Source organism: Equus caballus, chromosome 1 (genome assembly GCF_041296265.1).
Source record: "Equus caballus isolate H_3958 breed thoroughbred chromosome 1, TB-T2T, whole genome shotgun sequence".
Classification (NCBI taxonomy): domain Eukaryota; kingdom Metazoa; phylum Chordata; class Mammalia; order Perissodactyla; family Equidae; genus Equus; species Equus caballus.
The window spans coordinates 110001192-110014694 of record NC_091684.1 but is presented as its reverse complement, the minus strand read 5'-3'; the positions used below and the strand labels follow the sequence as shown (position 1 = coordinate 110014694).

The 13503-nt window shown below is 44.9% G+C and overlaps 1 protein-coding gene across 2 annotated transcripts in view; it reads right to left on the bottom strand.

The window, feature by feature from the left end:
- SLCO3A1 (solute carrier organic anion transporter family member 3A1) overlaps positions 1 to 13503 on the bottom strand; it is a 295928-nt gene that overhangs the window by 214891 nt on the left and 67534 nt on the right. The window lies entirely within an intron of this gene.

Sequence of the window (13503 nt, the reverse complement as noted above, 5' to 3'; positions counted from 1 at the left end):
TACTATTATCCCATACATATGCATTATATTAATATATATAACCATATTGTTATTCTTCACTGGGCATGTAATAAAATTAAATTAAAATCCAATCAGATGCCTTGGAACTTTCACAACAAAAGTTCCAGAACAATGCGCATCTCTCCAGGTTGGTAAACGTTCAAACCCTGCTTTGGAGCAGTAGCAACATGAAGGACAACTTGGAGACAGGCCAGATAGGGCACAATGACACTTGTCAGAGGTAGCCACAATCATCCAGGTGAGAGGTGCTGAGAGCCTGGCTTAGGGCAGTGAGGGGAGGCATAGAGGGGACTGGGGAGCCAGACACAAGGGACCTTTAGGAGTCATATCAGTAAGAGATGGTGGCTTTTAAATGCGGGGGTGGGAGGGAAATAAGGTGAGTCACTGACAAAGCAAACTGGCGAGGAAATTAAGTAGTTGAATTCTGGACTTACTGAGAATAACACACCTTAGGACACCCAAGTGGAGACGTCTTTCTTTTTTGAAGAAGAAGAAGATTGGCCCTGAGCTAACATCCGTGCCCAACTTCCTTTATTTTATATGTGGGATGCCTGCCACCGCATGAGTTGATAAGCGGTACATAGGTCCACACCCAGGATATGAACCCGCGAACACCAGGCCGCCAAAGCAGAGAGCACAAACTTAACCACTACACAACTGGCCAGCTCCAAGACATGTCTTTTAACAAGCCAGAAATACAATGCACACAAATGTTCATTAGCAGCATTATCCACAAGAGCCAAGAGGTGGAAACAACCCAAATGTCCATCAACAAATGAATGGATAAATAAAATGTGGTCTACACACATACAGAGGGATATCATTCAGCCTTCAAAAAGGACAGACATTCCGGCACAGGCTACAGTATGGATGAACCTTGAGGATTCATGTTGAGTGAAATTTGCCAGATACAAAAAGACAAATACTGTACGATTCCACTTACATGAGGTAACCAGAACAGTCAAATCCATAAACACAGAAAGCAGAAGGGTGCGCTCCAGGATTTGGGAGCTGTTTGATGGGCACAGAGTTTCAGGTTTGCAAGATGAAAGAGGTCTGGAGACCTGTTGCACAACAATGCGAATATACTTAACACTATGGAACTGAACACTTGAAAAATGGTTAAGATGGTGAACTCTTTGTTATGTGTTTGTCTTAACCACATTAAAATTTTTTTTTAATTTGAAAAGAAAAAGCTAGAAGTGTGGATCTGGAATCATGAGCTAGAGGAGCCCAGTCTCCCAAATTTCCAACTTTGCACCCATATTCCCAGATTGAACACTTGGTCACTCACACCCAGGTCTGCCCTATGAACGCTCTCTCTTTCCCCCAGGTAGACCAACATAAAACAGCCACTTGTCTACAGTCACCAGGAAGCTCTCCATAAAGTGTGGCTTAAAGACACACACAGGGAAGAGCACTCAGCTGCTTGGACATCATGCCCACCAACACGGCCTCAGGAGGCCTTTGCCACTCTCTGATCCACCACATAACCACCTTCCTCTGCTAACACAGCTCGCTGCCACGGGCATCTATTCTGGAAGTTCTTTAGAACACCACGGGGCTGAACAACTGTAGGCGCCCATTATTTCCCCATGTTGAAAGGCCTTGGGAATCACATTATTTTAACTTGTTGATCTCTGCTGGTTCTTTTTCTTCCTCGTGGGTTCCTCTCTGATCCATGAAGTCTTTCTTATCCCATCGTTTTACCATGTTTGTCCCAGCTGTGGTCCAGTGGGTTCTAAAGTCACTCATGACTTGCAGAGAAAAGCAACTCAGCTTAGCCAGCCACGGAGTCAAAAATCTCAAGTCCAAGTTGCATAACAGGGATGAACATTCACCAATGAAACGTTGCTAGGCCTGGAACGTAAACAAAACTGTCTGGTGAGTGAGTTTCTCTCCCTTCTCTACAGGGAGATTATGAAAACAACTCACACGGGTTTTTTTTTTCTTTGTAGGAACAAAGCTTTATCTGATGAGAGTTTTAAAAATTCCCACAGAGATGCCAGGCTCTGAGCACCCCATACCCATGAGACCTCTCCTGACCTAGCAGCTCATCACTATTTCATACTTTACTGCTAAAATAATGAACAGCTCCAGGTACTTAGTATACCAAAAATAATGAGAATAATAATAAGGGAGAAGGAGAGAGACAAATAATGAGGTAGATGGATTAAGCCACTTTTAATACTTAGCATAGCACTCTTGGCGTCCTATATTATCCTGGTGGGGCATAAGAGTGTCTAAGGATGGGGAAGGGGGAGCAATGGTGGAAAAGATATGGTCTTTGGGATAAAGGAGACCAGGATTATAATCCAGGCCTGGCCCCTCTCCAGCTGTATGACTCTAGACAACTTCCTTAACCTCCTCCAGCTTCATTTTCTTCATCTGTGCAACAAGAATGACAAGCCCTATCTCCCTGGGCTTTAGGAGGAGAGAGCAAGAGACCACACATAAAGCTCCCGTTCTCTGTCTGTCATACAGCAAGGACCCCATAAACGAGAACTAGTGTATTCGCCGTTATTATGGTCATCATTCAAACATGCATGTGCTTAACACATTTGTCTAAATAAGGAGACAGCTGTTAAACTATTTTTGTGACAGCAATGAATCCTAAAATTCAACACCTACAACCAGTAACAAGGCCAATATTAAAAAATAAAGTAAAAGCACCAATGGGGGAGACATTTTGCTCTTTATACTGCCTGATGCCCTTTGAATCTTGTCTTTAGCCCCAGAATCACAGATACTAAATGGGTACTTAAACCAATCCAGTTCATCTGGCTGGATGGATCAAGGCAAGGTTCTCTCCCCCGTGATACAAATGCAGAGATGGAGTCCAGGACAGGTGAAATGATTTAGATCTAATAATAGACACCACTGGGTTTCAAAAGGTTCCAAGTGTCCATACACAATTTTAGAATCTATTAGATCCTTGCTGTGTTAATGAGGCCTCTTGCTGGGAATCCAAACTCCCTTTGTAAACTCCATTAACAAGCCACAAGGCAGGTGGGCAAATGTGAAGGTTCTTAGAGTAAGAACGCCTTGCCCAGAAAGGGAACCAGTGGGAAATCCATCCATTTGTACCACATGCTCAGGACATCAGAGAGAAAGGGAGAAAGGCATCTCTCCTTGGAGCGAGATTAGGATGAGCTCAACTCCAAGCTCCCCTCCACCTCCCACACCTGAACGAGGAGGCAGTGGTAACTAGTAGACAAGAAGGAGGATTCTCGAAGGCAGCAACTATACCAAAAAGTTTGGGATGAAGAGTTTTGCCCATACAGTTTGCCAAGTTCATTCATGTCCCCAGATGATTTTTTGAGTCCCTCACAACGTTATCCCTATTTGTTTGTTTTCAATTGCCCCAAGAGGATTTTTCCGAACAAGAACATATGGAAAGTTTTGACTTTGAGAGTTCAGATTCCATAAAGGACCCAAGCGCATTTTTAAAATGTTTTTGCTTTTAGAGCAAAAAAAAACCAAGTTTTGATTTTCCTATCTGTGCATCAGTTCAAACCAGTACAGAAAATTTGCTGAATATTACCCAAAACACCTACGGTTAGGCTGAGAGAAGGGATGGAAAATTTCAGCCCCAAAGGAATTTGGGGGAGGGTGTGAAGGGGGGACATAGGAAGCGGATGGCTAGGAGGGCTTGTCCCACTGTTGAGCTGAGCGGGCATTCTGACCTTTCACCCACAGCGATGCTTCCTGTTGTAAATACAGTGGCTGCCCGGGGAGCAGACCAGGTTAAGAGTCGAGCGGTGAACAGCATTCCAGTCCCTGAATGCCATCTGTCACTCCATACAGCCTATCACCTCAACCATCGCGGCTTATCTCACCCCAAGATGCCTGTCATCAGGGTCTGCCCAACCTAAGGACTTCATGTGGTGTTAACCTTTTTTTCGGTCACAAACCTCTTCGAGAATCCAGCGAAAGCAAAGAACCTTTTGCCTCAAGGAGCCCAGTTAAGCAGTCCTCCATTACTCTTGACATTCTTAAGGTAAATTCCTAAATCTCAGCTCTAAAGGCGACATCTAAGTTTTTACGAGTGTCCACTGGCCACCTAATGCTTTTAGTACCTTCGGATTTTTGTCTGTATGTGGGCAAAAATAAGCATGCACATGCATGCGCACACACACAGCTTGGCAGGAATGAAATGGAAAAGCTAAGTTGGGAACAGAGCACACTCAGTTTATCCACTCCTGACAACACGAAGTCATGAGAGGGTGCTAAGGCAGCTTTGGCAATGGCGGCCATGTAAAGGAGCCAGGGTTGGTCACGTTTTTTCCATCCAATAAACTGCACCATTGAATAAGCCAACACTCTCCAGCCCGCACAAGAGATTTGCTATTAAACACTTAACTGTTCCTGCAACAAAGCCTGCAACATGTTATTTTTAAATACTTTTGTTTTAAATACCTTGATGCTATGAAAGAGCTAGCACTTTGATCAGAGGACAACTGCCTCACACGTGTCTCCTTGGACAAAAACACTCATCCCGGTTGAAGGTGGTCAAACCTCAATGAGAGGAAAGAAATCTAGTCCAACGCTTACATGACATCACAGGACATTTAAGGCTGATTCGGCAGGATCCTCTTGGCTGCAAATGTTGGAAAAGATAATTTATGTGCTCAAGTAACTGGGATTCTAAAAGGAATGCTAACTGGGATGGTAGCTTCAGGCATAGCTGGATCCAGGGAGCCCTCTTGCCCTCTTTCTCCTGGTCTACTTTCCTTTGTGCTGTCTTCATTCCTAGGTCAAGTCCTCTGCATGTGGCTGCAAAGACGGACATTGGAATCTCTGGGCATTCACAGTTGTTATAGTTAGCAGTCCGAGATGAGAAAGAGACCTCTCTTTCTCTCTGAGTCCATATTTCAAACCTCATGGTAGACTCTGATTGTCTCACTCCTTGCAGTTCTCTATCATAATTGGCCATGCCTGGACCACATGGTCATTTCTGCAGCTCACAAGAACCACTTGGAATGAGCATAGCTAGTTTCTCAGCAAAAAAACGAGATGCTGCACAGACAAAAGCAAACATCCACAACAAAGACTCTTACATGAGGCATTTTAACACTAAAGAATTCTCTAGCCATGAAGAACTCACTTCCCAGTGAAGAGCAAGGCCATTAACCTCTAATCCCAGTGTTAAGAATAGCAAATCACAATCCTCTACAGAAACCAAACCTTCACAGCATCTGCTCTCACAGAACGCTTCCTGTAGGTGAAAGGAGAAAAGGAAATAAAGCCAAGCTGATTCTCTCTCAGACAGGAGAAGTAAATAGTCAAGAAATAAACTAAAGAAAGAAATATGCGTGTTATTCAGAAAAATCTCTCAAAATATTTTTACTTCAAAAACAATACCTGCATTACAGTTGAAAAGAAAATTAAATGGGTCTGCTTTCCCTAGCCAGGTACAGAAAGAGGTTGGTGGTAAAGAGGTAGTAAGCAGTACTCTTTGAGGTTTTGAGGTTCATATGGAAGGAAAACTTCCTCGTGTGCATCTTTACCTTTCCCACAAATCTCTTCTAGGTCCGCCTGGGCCTCTCTGGCCTCAACATCCTGTCTATCAAACACTTCAATGCTCTGCTCTAAAATCCCTTAGCAAAGACGCTCTCACACAGTAAACATCCGTAGGCCCCAACCAGCCCCAAATGGTATTGGTTTCTGCATTCCAAAGTTCCCTTCTGGGATCTGGGAGCAGCATTTTTCTTCATCTGGCCATGCTTAGCTTGAAAAGGTGGGTAAGTTTCTTCTCCATTCTGCGATTCCCATTCTTATGGAGCAGGAGGCAAAGCCTTGGCCAGAACAGCACCCTGAGAGGGCCACTCAGCAGTAGGCACTCATTTCTGCCCCGGTGTCCTGTGTTTGCCCAAGAGCCCCTCTCCCCTTCTCCCAACCCAAAGCCCATATCATTTGAAACCACAGTAGATAACACTATTTATTCTGGCGGTGGCAGTCATGATGTGTGACTGCTTTCTTTTCCTCCTTTCTTAGTTGCTTTATTTATCTGCTACTCAAAAGGTGAATGCACTTGGAAATTGAGGGTCTGGCGCAAAGAGCCCAAAATGGTAAACCACTGATGTATTTGTGCTGGCTTACATATCATTGACCCACAGACGGCTTGGAGACGATTTCAATGAGTTGGCAATTCAGTCCACTTGAAACATCTAGATTTCCAGGCTCTCTTAAAAATCAGAAGACCTGGCATGACTGACTGAGTTCCCACAGGGCAACAAATGGCTGAGGACGAAGCAAGGACCGTTGGCTCCCCAGCCTCCACGCAGTCTGCTTTTCTCATTTGCTAGCTGAGCCCCTGCAGCACTGAAGACTGCTACTCCTGAGCAGATGTGGGAGGGGGCTTCAAAACAAGGACACCAACACTTATGGCCAGCCCAAAGCCTCTTTTCATGACACCCTTGTGCCTCACTCATTTATCTTCTGGAAAAAGCCACAGCTAGGCCAAATGGCTGGTTTCCAGCTACACTGAACCGATCTGAACTAATCGGAGCTTTCAAAGTTTCCAGCAAATGTGGATGAGACTATAGCCACAAAAATGTTCATCACCTAAAGTTCCAACAAGGAAATTCCAGCATTTTTAGATTGGTAAAATATAATGCAATTACCTAAAACAATGTTTATTGTTTATGATATACAAAAAAGTTTATATCAATTGATCAAAAGCAGGTTTACTTATAGTATGATCTTAACTAACTAAAAATATATACAAAGAAAAAAGCTTAGAATGAAATATACCTAAATATTGACACTAATTTTCTATAGGTACCTGGATGATCAACCATTCACATTTTCGTTTTTCCCAATTTTACTAAAATAAGAATACATTCTTTTGAAAAATTAAACCAATATTAAGAAGCAACACATTGGAACCCAGAAAACCAACTAACACATCATGTTGGGGGCAATGGCCATACTCTGCGGTGCCTCCCACTTCATACAAACCAGATCACCTGCTGCCTGGGGCAGTGCCAGCACTTCACGTCCTTTGAAATGAGCCACAGGAAGGGGTCTGCAGGCAAAGGGGAGCGCTGCTGATTTAACTCAGGGCTGAAGAGGTTGCTATTCTCAGATCTAGTAGATGGATTACATCCTGGGCTGAAAATCAGGATCCCACGACTCTTGTCGGAAGACATGCCTGTGTGTTTAAATAAGTCACTTATTCCTGCCTCAGTTTCTTCATCTGGAAATGGAGATGATATGACCATAAAGAGGAACTGGATAGCGCTTATTGACCTCCACAATGGACATGACACCTGATGCCCAGACAAAGCCTTGCAAGGCAGATCCCACCGTCACTTTACTGATAACGAAACAGGCTCAGGTCAGCTGGAAAGGTGTCCAAACTCCTGGTGGCAGGTCTGTGGAGGAGCCAGGATTTGAAACTCAAGACTGGCAGACTCTAGAGCCCACACTCTGAGTCTTGTCCAAGGTCACTCAGCAATGAGCACAGCAGTGACTCCATGAACCATGGGGCATGAATTATGAGCGGCTGAAAATGGATAAGAAACACCCACCAGCACGGGTAACATGGAAGTACCAGATAAGAGCCACACTCGCGTTCCCCAGCACGCTGCTAACACACATGAAAATGGCACATGACCAGCAGCTGGGGAGAGCGAGTGGAACACAGCCAAAACCAACTGACCAGTTTGAGAGTATCATTTATTTAAAAAAAGAAATTAATGAGGGAAACTTCAATATCAATGAAGTTGCAAGAATATAACGAGCTATGCTGGCTCCCACAAGGGACAGCTTTTTAATTATCTTTTCAGATGAACTGCAGTCACAGTGTATTTGATCCATACTCGACCCACACTCTTTGGAGAGTTAAAACACATTTTACCCGACGTCACGTTAAAATAAAAACTCATCAGAAGCAAAATAACTCTGGGCTCCCAGGGCTCAGAAGAGAAATTCGGTTCTCTTTGGTTGCTGGCTGGAATTATAGTGACCTTTGTACTAAATAAACACTTGGCAGATGAAATCTGTGAATAATTCTCTTTGCATCATTAACTGCAACACGGAGGTCTCCACTGGGTTTCAATATAAGTGACAAACAAAGAAAACTTGACACATTCCTGTCTAATATATGTGCCTCCCGGTTTGGAGCAATTGCTGTCTCTATTTGGGCATCCTGCAAGGACCTCATTCTTCTGGAAACACAGAGTCCCCACAGGAAGGCCAACTCAAAGGATCACTTTCCTCTAGCCCCCTCCCACTCTACCTGCAGCCTTCTATCTCTGTATCTTCCTGTGTGTGTGTGTGTGTGTGTGTGTGCACACAAGCATGCAACTGTGTGTTGGTATTGCATGTGTGTATATCAGCCAAACACACATGACTCACAATGATCACCAAATAACATCATCCTCATGTGATAAAATTACAGAGAACTATACAGAGACACACCGAGATACACAAATGAGTGCATATAAAACTGGTGAAATCAGAATAAACATCATGGATTGCACCAATGTTAATTTCCTCATTTTGATATTGTAGTACAGTTATGCAAGACACTACCATCAGGGGAAATGGGATGAAGGATACAGGGAACTTCCCTGTATCTTGGAACAACTTGTGATTCTATAATTATTTCAAAATAAAAAGTTAAAAAAAACTACACCCTCAAATAATTTTTGGGGTACCCTAAAAAAAAACACATCAATGCAGCTCCTCATAAAAAAGTTAGGACAAAAGACACAAGAATCTTGGCTTGGTTTGGGTACTGGTCCCCTTGGTACCTGTTACAGGCTGAATCATATTCCCCCAGAATTCATTATGTTGAAGCCCTAACCCACAGTACTTCAGCATGTGACTATATTTCGAAGTAGGGCCTTAAAGAGGTAATTAAGATTAAATGAGGTCACATGAGTGGGCCCTAATCCAATGTGACTGGAGTCCTTATAAGAGGAGGAAATTAAGACACACAAAGAGACACCAGGGATGTGTGCACACAGAGGAAAGCTCATGTGAAGGCACAGGGAGGAGAACGCACCATCTGCAAGCCAAGGAGAGAGGGCTCAAAGGAAACCAACCCTACTGACACCTTGATCTTGGCCTTCCAGCCTCCAGAACCGTGAGAAAGTAAATTTCCATTGTTTAAGCCATGCAGTCTGTAGTGTTATGTTATGGCAGCCCCAGTAGACTAGTATAGTACGCACATCCCACATGCCCCATTTATCTGGTTTGTCCCCAGCCCTTGGTTTCTTTCTCTAAGAGGAAACAGCAGCTCAAGTGTAGCAGGAAACCTCACTAAGGAAAGCACACAGGTCCTAGTACGGAAGAGATAAATTTTAGGTACCTCATCCCCACCCATGTGAGACTGGTGCTCAGCTATCAGGCAAGTTCTCCAGAGAAAAGGGATCACAATTTTTCAGGGCCCAGAGGGCAGGACCAGAAGCACCGTGGGGATAGTTGTAAGAAGACAGATTTCTAACAACACAAGGACAATTTCCTAATGGCTATCATGGTTCAATAGAGCAATAACCAGCCCTCTGAGGGTAGCGCATCCACAATGCTAGAGAAAGGTGAACAGAAGGCAGAACAGACCAGCTGCCCCGGCCTCAGGAGTCTCAGCTCTGATCCGTGCCCATCCCTACTCAAAGCACCATATGAAACAGGGGCACAACCTCCTTCCAGAACCCTGACCCGAACTGTGAGGCAGCACTTTCCTCCTCTCTCTCCTTTCTACTCCCAACTCTCTAGTATGGCTTTGACACCCATTCTCCATTCCAATAGCACGTCTCCCCTTGGATTTGCAGCACACTGCTCTCTTCCCACGGCTCCTATGGTTTTTATTTCCTGAAGGCCCCCGGCTGTCTTGTAGAATGCCCTGACTTGCACCTGACCCTGGACCATCGACCAGCCTTGCCACAGATCCTGGACGTACCTCGAAAAAACCCCACTCTCAGACCTGGAGCTCAGCCCCATTCGGCTAAGTTATCTTAAGCGAGAATTACTTAACTGCTCAGGATCACAGCTTACCTGTCTGCTTCATTTATAATGGCAAAAATTTTACAAACCCATGTTCAATAATAAAGGGTATTAAAGATTATGGGATAGAGCTCAAGGGACTATTACGTATGCAGTAATAACATCATAGACAAATATTTAGTGACACGGAGAAATGCTCATAAAATATTAAGAGATAAATGAAATTGCAAAACATTATTTATTATAAACATATTTTTTGTAGAAAAGCATACCAATGCAGAAAAAAAAAAAAACTGTATATAGCCATAAAGCTAAGAGCACTTATTCTTTAACTATTTTTTTTATACTTCCAAAGTTGCCAACAGTGAACGTGGAATATTTTTTAACTAAGAATAAAGTTATTTAAAAAATCCTTACCACTCTCATTTCACCTCTTTCCTCCTCAGAATAAAAAACAAGGCAACAACCAGCTGACACAGCAACCTAATAAAAGGACACAGTGAGGCCATTACATTGCCCCACTCATTCTTCCTACAATACAACCTGCCATGTTGTGAACGTGAAGAAACAGAGCCGCTAAGAAAACTGGGCTAATGACAGGTCACAACACCGGCTAGAGGCACAAGCCAACTCCCAAAGTTGGGCCCCCACCTCAAACCCTTTCCAGTGCCACTCTGCCCGATCCGTCCCTTGAGGAAGAAAGAGGGCCACGTGGCACCCACTGGTCACATCCAGCCTCACCGTGAGGCTTGGCTCCACACTCTGCCATAGTGAAAAGCCTGCCAGCAGAGCCGCGTCGCCATTCATTGGGTTTTGACTCCTGGTAATGAGCTGCCTTGGCTCCCTCCCCACGCTGGAGAGGAGCGGCCGCAGAATGGTGCCAGCCAGAGAAGCCCCTTGTGAATGGCCCATGGAGGAATCCAAGAGTTTGGCAGTGGCCCGGCCACAAGAGGCCAAAGCAAACAGTCATTTCAGCTTGACTGAAAATATCAGCTTGACTCAAGATAGCCTGCATCACTTTCCCCCGGTTATAGTGGGATCTATGACCAGGCTACAGAGGTCACCCATCTGGTGACCCACCACGCAGGCAACCCAGGGGGGCAGGTCCTGCCACCAGTGACCTGCGGCCCGAGCACTGCATGGTTATCATCTCCCTCCCTGCTGACAGCCACAGGTAGGGATCCGCTGTGAGTAAGCCTGTGTCTACTACACGCAATATCTAGAATCCTTTCAATCTCCGAGCCACACTCACATTTTAGGCGTATGATCAGACAGCTGGTTGTGGGCCTCTCTCTCTTACCCAGCTGTGCAGAAGCTAGGACCAGGGGGCACACGCTATTCTACCCCAACAGGTACACGTCTACACCCACAGTCCCAGTCCCTTCAGACTGCCCTCCTCTCCACAGGGAGTTAAGAGGCCATAAATTTACATCAATCCTGTTCAGTGGGCTCCCCCAAACACTTCCTGAAGCAAAGGTAAGTGGCTCCAGGAACTAGCACCCTATTAAGGGAGATAAATGCTAAAATAGTCTCGTGATCACAAACACTTTTTTATGACCCGTACAGTAAATGAATGAACCAGTTATGCTCTGCTACGCTACGGTCTTCTTAAATTGTTCCTCGAGAATTCAAACCATGCATGGAATCAAAGGCCACCTATTGAGGCCAATCTGTGCAGAAGGCTTGCTCTCTGCTGCTCCCTGTAAACACAGACCCATAAACCCAGTTTGGAAAGACTTAGAGAGTCCATCTCCAGGGGCACGTGCTGTCATGTTTTGGAATGTGGCCAGAGGGACCAAAGCCCCCAAGATCTCCATGCACCATGCAAACAAGAGACTCTCAAACCTCTGGCTGCTTACTACCACAGAAGAAAAGGCGCCCAAGGAGAAATTTGGCCAAAACATTCTTCCTACCAAAAACTCATAAATTGCATAGTCAAGGCGAACTGGAGAAGGCCCCTTGCCTCACACGGTCAGCCCTACTGCCCATGCCTCCACCTCCCACACCTGAAAGCAAAATGCTTCCAAACCCTAAAGCTTTGCACACACAAAAACCAGGCCCTCTCGAGTGGGAGGCAACCACAGCCTAACTCATCAGGGAAGACTTCCGGAAGAGGGCTCTGAGCCTGCAGCTCCAGGCAGGAAGCCCCTGCAGAGGTGATCCAGCACGGGCATGACTTCAGGAGAGAGAGTGGAGAGAAAGTTCTAAATTTATTCTATCATTAGAGACAAGAATGATGCTCAGATTTATCTATTGCTGTTATTGCTACCAGAAAAAAACCCCTCTCCCAGGGTCCTAGGGTGACATCAGTTTGGTTAGAGGCCAATCGTCTGACCACCTCAGGAGACTATTTTGGCTACGTGCTGTGGCCCGTGTCTTAGTCTGCAACAGACTCACGTGGAGTAGCTGTCACTCCAGCTTTAAAAGTAACAAAATGTCAATGATTTCGTTAGCCCCCGCTCCCCACTGCACCAACCTTCAGACATAGTTATGCAAGCCCCTAAGCATATGGAGGGAGGGGCTGGCCATCTTCAGCCTGAGCAGTCTTCTCTTCTACTTTACGTTCCACAGGCAGGCCGTGACCAGGCTCACGAGTGCTCCACCGTGAACGGGGAAGCACATACTCTCTCTGCCTTTCTCACCCTGAGTCTGTTCATAGAGTGTCTGCAACACGTTTATTCCACAAAGGCGTCTATGCCATAGCTGGGACAGAAAGGCAGAGAGGAAACTCAGCATTCAGGTGTGTAACACCTCCTGTCTCAGAAAGCTTGGGCAGCATAGGGTGGAAGCTTGGCAAATATGAAGCTTTATGTTAAGTTCTGTTCAAATTCTATTTTAAGCTAAACCTCCATATTATAATTAACTTTATACCTCAAGGCACCCTTCCTTCCGGAGGCACTAAGCTTCTGCAGGTAGAGGTAATTTTTCCAAAGCTTAGCACTCAGAGACTGGGGATATGTCATAACAATCCAACAGCTCGTGGGAGGCAAAATTATACTTGGTACACAACGGATGGAGATGCTGGGCAGGCCAGCCCTAGCCCTACAAATGACCATGTGACAGTGTCCAGAAGCAGTGACTGAGGACCCCTTTTACTGTAACAGCAAGTCACCACTAAGATACTTCCCACCCTACACCTGCAAATGGCTTCCATCCTTCCAGCATAAAATATCAGAAACTATTAGCGTGCAAAATAATTTTTTAAAACTCAGATGTACCTTATTTCTTCCTAAATAGCCAGTTCCAGTGCCTATCTCCACTACAGAAAAAAACTACTCAAATTTACCAACTTCCAATGATACCAAATACCAACAATGCAATGCTCTCTCCCTTTGAGCTTCAATAGGACAATGACCAGAAGATCGTTTTGATTATTAAAAACTGAAGCTTCCAATGCATAGACCCCAAGGATGCCTTCGTGGCTAATGCCAGATAGCCCAAAGTCCACACACACACACAAAAGCAGATAAACAAACATAAACCTCCTTCTGACCATGTCTGCCCGTTCAAGGTGTATTAACGCTCTAG